The sequence below is a fragment of the Aegilops tauschii genome, chromosome 1, assembly GCF_002575655.3.
Source record: "Aegilops tauschii subsp. strangulata cultivar AL8/78 chromosome 1, Aet v6.0, whole genome shotgun sequence".
Lineage (NCBI taxonomy): Eukaryota > Viridiplantae > Streptophyta > Magnoliopsida > Poales > Poaceae > Aegilops > Aegilops tauschii.
Genome location: NC_053035.3, coordinates 348,918,631 through 348,925,331, shown reverse-complemented (window position 1 = coordinate 348,925,331; position 6,701 = coordinate 348,918,631).

The following is a 6,701-nucleotide window of genomic DNA, read 5'->3' as shown; positions in this document are numbered from 1 at the left end:
ACGCCCTACAAGCGGCGATGCATGACTTGTCCGTCCCCATCCCGGCCGATGCCGACGCCGAGACCCTGGAGGCACCCCACCTCGCCCACATCGCGGAGGGCCAGAAGATAGCCTCCATGAGACGCCTCACCAAGGCCCACCAGCGCGAAGTCGACTGCGCCGCTTTTGGTACTCCGCCTCACGGCGGGCCGAGCCGAGTCGGCCTCGTCAAGAAGCGCGGCGCGGCCATCGCCAGTGTGCTGGGGGCGGACCGCCCCGTTTACGCCACACCGCTCGAAAATCTGCGAGCTGCTCAGGCGGCAGCAGAAGAGTTGAATGGGCTGGGGGCTGATGAGCTCCCCTACATGACAAGGCGCATCCAGCAGCTGATCGATGCGGCCGCAGAACGGCACGAAGCCGGCGCCCGCGCTGAGAGCCCTCCCCCGCGCCGAGAGCACGCCGTGACATCCCGATCGCCGACTGCGAGCAGCGCCCGCGCAAGGAAGGACAAGGAACCGGCTGCTAGCCGCAGCCGGACTCGAATCACCATCGAGCGCGATGCGGAAGGCCGCCCTCGAGCAGGGGAGCGCCAAGGCGATCTGCCTCCTCCCCCGCCTCGTGGGGAGAGATGTCTCACCCCGCCGCCTGTCACCCATCCGACTCGCGGTGGCCAACTAGGCCGCCGCGAGGGAGTCAGCGAGAACGACGCCCGCCACCGGATCGACCGCCTAGCTTGATCCCTGGCGCTAGAAGAAGAAGATGATGTCGGCCCGCCATGCTTTGGCCCCCGCATCTGCGACGAACCCTTCCCCAAAGGGTTCTCGCTCCCTAGAGACACGCCCAAGTACAACGGCTCTGTGAAGCCGGAAGATTGGCTCATCGACTACTCTACCGCCGTCAGCATTGCGAACGGCAATAGGCGCGTAGCCGTGAAGTACGTCGCTCTCATGCTGCAAGGCACGGCACGCACCTGGCTCAACAGCCTCAAGCCCTACAGCGTCAACAGCTCGCTAGACTTCACGCAAGTCTTCGTTTGCAACTTCACCAGCATGTACAAGCGGCCTCCCAAGCCCCGCCAGCTCTCCATATGTGTCCAAGGGCCCAGCGAATCGACCCGCGACTACCTCACGCGGTGGGCCGAGCTCCGCAACTCCTGCGAGGGGGTGCACGAGGTGCAGGCCATCGAATACTTCACCGCCGGGTGCCGAGAGGGCACCCTCCTCAAGCACCGACTCCTCTGCGATGAGCCGGCAACCCTCGACGAGCTGCTGGTCATTGCAGACAAGTACGCCACAGCCGACTCCTCGATGAAGACCGAGCTCCGAGTGGACGCCTCTGGGAAGGTGCTCGCTCCGGCTCCTAAGACGCCGGCTGGCGACTCCAATTGGCGCCCCTACCAGAACGACCACAAGCGCAAGGCCCCTATGCCGCCTTCCACCAGTCGGCAGGTGGCCACAGTCGAAGACGAGCAGCCCGAAGAGCGGCCCGCTCCCTTTGAAGAAGTACGGCAGGCCGGCTTGGCAGCCGGCCTTCTCCTACGAGCAGACTCTCGATGCCCCCTGCAAGTTCCACAGCGGCGCGAAGCCGTCCAACCACACGACCCGAAAGTGCCACTGGCTCACCCGGATCTCCAAGGGCGAGGGGCTGGTGCCGCCTCCGCCTCCCGGCCCGCCGCCTCCAGCCCCCCAGCAGCCGGCTGCCCGACCAGCAGTCGGAGCCATTCAAGATGAGTTCCCTGATGAGCACGCCGCCTACGTCGTCTTCACAAGCTAGGTTGAAGACAAGCGCAGCCGGCGCCGACAGCACCAAGAGGTCAACGCAGTCGCCTACAGCAACCCCGAGTTCATGCATTGGTCCGAAAGGCCTATCAACTGGAGCCAGGCCGATCACCCAGAGGTGATGCCGTCCCCTGGCTCCTACGCATTGGTGTTGGATGTCACACTCGCAACAGAGAGGCGGGCTGCCCGATTCTCCCGCGTTCTGATTGATGGCAGAAACAGTATCAACATACTGTACCGCGACACCATGGAGAAGTTGAACCTCAAGGCGAAGCAGCTCATGCCAAGCCGGACCGTTTTCCATGGCATTGTACCGGGCCTGTCCTGTTCCCCGATCGGCAAGATCAAGATGGATGTCCTCTTCGGAGACAAGGATCACTTTCGCCGAGAAGCAATCTGGTTCGAGGTAGTGGATCTAGAAAGCCCTTACCACGCCTTGCTTGGCCGACCTGCTCTGGCCAAGTTCATGGTTGTGCCCCACTACGCCTACCTGAACATGAAGATGCCGAGCTCGAAGGGGATCATCACTGTAGCCGGCGACTACAAGAAGTCCATCGAGTGCGCTGCAGCCAGCAGCCGGCTGGCCGAGTCCCTCGTAGTGGCGGAAGAGAAGAAGATGCTGGAGCGAGTTGTGGCCATGGCCGACAAGCAGCCGGCCTTGTCCCCCAACCCCAAGGAATATGATGCGCAGGGCTCCTTCCAGCCGGCCAAGGAGACGAAGAAGATACCTCTGGACCCAGAGAACCCGGAGAGGTTTGTAGTCGTTGGTGCAAACCTGGACGGTAAATAGGAAGGCGAGCTCGTCGACTTCCTCTGTGAGAATCGAGATATCTTTGCATGGTCCCCAAAGGACATGCTGTGTGTTCCGAAGGATTTCGCCGAGCACAAGTTACACGTCCGAGCCGACGCGAAGTCGGTCAAGCAGCCTCTCCGCCGACTGTCAGAAGAGAAGAGAAGAATCGTAGGAGAAGAGATAGCCCGGCTCCTTGCCGCCGGCTTTATTATGGAAGTGTTTTTCCAGAGTGGCTTGCCAACCCAGTCTTGGTGTTGAAGAAAAACAACAAATGGCGTATGTGTATAGACTACACTAGCCTCAACAAGGCCTGCCCCAAAGATCCGTTTGCTCTGCCACGGATTGATCAAGTGATAGACTCCACAGCCGGATGCGAGCTGTTGAGTTTCTTGGATGCCTACTCAGGATACCACCAGATTAAGTTGGACCCAGCAGACCGCCTGAAGACCGCCTTCATCACACCATTCGGAGCTTTCTGTTATTTGACTATGACATTCGGCTTGAGGAATGCCGGTGCCACTTTTCAGCATTGCATGCAGAAATGCCTCCTCAAGCAACTCGGCAGAAATGCCCACGTCTACGTAGACGATATTGTGGTGAAGAAAAAGAAGCGCGGCACCCTGCTGGAAGACCTCAAAGAAACATTTGCCAACTTGCGCCAATTCCAAATCAAGCTCAACCCCGAGAAATGCGTGTTCGGAGTACCAGCCGGCCAGCTTCTAGGCTTTCTGGTCTCCGAACGCGGCATTGAGTGCAACCCTGTGAAGATCAAGGCCATTGAGAGAATGGAGATTCCCACCAAGTTGCGAGACGTGCAGAAGTTCACTCGGTGCCTGGCCTCCCTAAACTGCTTTATCAGCCGGCTAGGAGAGAAGGCTCTCCCCCTGTACCGACTCATGAAGAAATCCACTCATTTCAAGTGGAATGACCAAGCAGACCAAGCCTTCCATGAGTTGAATAAGATGCTGACCACTCCACCTGTCCTGGCGGCGCCGACTGAGAAGGAGCCCATGCTCCTCTACATTGCCGCAACTAGCCGAGTGGTCAGTACAGTCATCGTGGTCCAGCGCCCAGAAGAAGGCCGAGCCCAGCTAGTCCAGAGGCCGGTATATTATCTAAGCGAAGTACTGTCCAGCTCAAAGCAAAACTACCCACACTACCAGAAGATGTGCTATGGACTGTACTTCGCTGCCAAGAAGCTGAAGCCCTACTTTCAAGAGAATCCCATCACGGTCGTATGCACCGCCCCGCTTGCCGAGATCATAGGCAGCCGGGATGCATCCGGCCGGGTGGCTAAATGGGCCATTGCGCTTGCACCTTACACAATCTTCTACCAGCCCCGCACCGCCATCAAGTCCCAAGCATTGGCCGACTTCCTCGTCGACTGGGCCGAGACCCAGTACCTACCGCCAGCTCCTGACTCTACTCATTGGCGGATGCACTTCGATGGGTCCAAGATGCGCGCCGGCTTGGGAGCCGGCATCATCCTCACCTCTCCCAAAGGCGACAAGCTCAGATACACACTGCAAATCCACTTTGCCGCCTCCAACAACGTGGCTGAATACGAGGCGCTCATACACGGGCTCTGGCTAGCCAAAGAGCTCGTCATACGCCGGATCCTGTGTTATGGCGACTCGGACTTGGTGGTCCAGCAGTCATCTGGCGACTGGGACGCCAAGGATGCAAACATGGCGAGCTATCGATTCCTCATCCAGAAGATCAGTGGGTACTTCGAAGGGTGCGAGTTCCTTCACGTGCCACGGGCCGACAATGACCAGGCAGACGCCCTGGCACGGATCGGCTCCACCCGACAGGCTATACCAACCGGTGTCTCTCTCCAGCGCCTCCTCAAACCATCTATCAAGCCGTCTCCAGAGTCGGACTCTATCTTCGTAGCACCTGCCCCCGATGCAACCGGATCCGACTGGAGGAACCCAGCAGGCGGCTCGGGGACTTCGACAAGCGGCCCGGGGACGGCCGTAGTCGCACCCGGCTCGGGGACTTCAGAGCCCGGCCTGGGGACTGCAGCAGTCGGCTCGGGGACTGCAGCGACACAAGAAGCGGTGGCCGACTCCAACTCTCCAACACCCAACCCACCCATCCGAGTCACAGTGGCCGTACTAACAGTAGAAGAAGTCACAGCTCCATCATGGGCCCAGCCCATCCTCAACTTCCTAGTCAACAGAGAGCTGCCGACTGATGAGATCTCGGCAAGACTAGTGCAACGCCGAGCCGGAGCATATGCAATAATAAACAGAGAACTTGTCAAGCATAGCGTCACTGGGGTCTTCCAGCGCTGCGTCGAGCCAGAAAAGGGTGTAGCAATCCTCAAGGATATCCACCAAGGCGAATGCGGCCACCACGCAGCCTCAAGATCACTTGTGGCCAAAGCCTTCCGCCACGGTTTCTTCTGGCCGACTGCCTTAGAAGATGCCAAAGAAATAGTCAAATGCTGCAAAGGATGCCAAGTCTTCAGTTCCAAACAACACCTGCCGGCTTCCGCACTCAAGACCATCCCCCTCACCTGGCCCTTTGCCGTCTGGGGGCTGGACATGGTGGGCCCATTCAAGACAGCCCGCGGCGGCTTGACACATCTGCTTGTCGCCGTGGACAAATTTACCAAGTGGATCGAAGCGAAGCCGATCAAGAAGCTGAACGGGCCGACGGCCGTGACATTTATTGCCGACATCACTACTCGGTATGGCGTGCCGCACAGCCTCATCACCGACAACGGCACAAACTTTGCCAAAGGAGCACTGTCACGTTTCTGCGCGACACAAGGCATCCGACTGGTCAGAGACGGCCAGAAGGAATTCGGCAACAAAACTAAGAAAAGAAAAGGAAAAAGAAAACATACCGTGGGCGGAGGATGTGCACGGGAATATGGCTCCTTGCCAAACCGCCACCCTGCGGAGAGCTTGCAGTTCGCAAGGTAATTCACCATGTGGGCCACCTCGTCGTGCGGCATGTCCTTGGTGCACATCCGACTCGGATCGAGCTGGCCGCTCATCTGACAGATCAGGTGAGGGCGGCTCTGAAGCGAAGCACCCGGCGCGCGATGAAGGCGGCCAGCAAGTCGGACCCAGTCAGACCCTCCGACTGGATCATCACCCGTAGTCGGGCGATGGCCGCGGCTCCGGCCGGCGTCAGCGTCGCGGCCCGATAGGACCAGTGGGGCCGCCTCCCAGCCGGCGGGCTGGCTACGTAAGCCGGCAAGTTGACGTAGTCGCTTTGTGGGGCGACGTTCTTCACGTAGAAATATGACTTCTGCCAGTGCTTCACCGACTGGATTAACGTGATGACGGGGAAGGGGTTGTCGGCCGCCGGCCTCCGCATCGCGATGAAGGCGCCGCTCTGGGCCGGCACGCCCTGCATGCGGGTGCCCAGCTTGGATTGGAAGAACTCCCCCCAGAGCTCGAGGGTGGGCAGAACGCCAAGGAAGCCTTCGCACAAGTTGACGAAGGCAGACAGCAGCACCACCGTGTTCGGGGTGAGGTGGTGCGACTGGAGTTGATAGAAGTCGAGGAAGGAGCGGAAGAAAGCGCTCGCCGGCAAGCCGATGCCGCGCAGGAAATGCGTGCGGAAGACTACCCGCTCGCCTTCCTCTGGCTCCGGCGTGATCTCCTTCGCAGGCGCGAGGCGGACCCGCACCTGGTCCACGCCGGGCAACCACCGCGTATTGCGGAGGAACTCGATGTGGTCCATGTGGACGTTGGAGCCGTCCCAGTCCCCGCCGTACTGCATGGTGGCGAGAAGCTAGCGAGGAAGAGTGCGGCGGCGGAGAAAGCACGGCCTTGCGGCAGCAGAGCTGCGGGGCGGAGTGAAGAATGGTGGGATGGCGCGGCGGTGAGGCGCTGCTACAAGCGAAAGCAGGAGGAAGAAGATGGCGGAGAGGAGAGGAGCGTGCGAGCGTCTGCCGCTTCCCCCTCCTCCCCCTACTTATAGCCTCGTGCGGCCAAGCCGAGGAGGCGAGGCGTGGGGAGGAACATGGGATTAACTGCGCCCACTCCCCCACGTCCCGCGATTATTGCACCCTAACGGCGTGCGGAAACCGCCGCCGGGAGACGTGCGGACGGCTTTGGGCCGCAAAGAATCCGCGCCTGGGCCTAGGCGTAGGAGTGGTGGGCCCTCGGCCTGCAGCAACGTCTTGT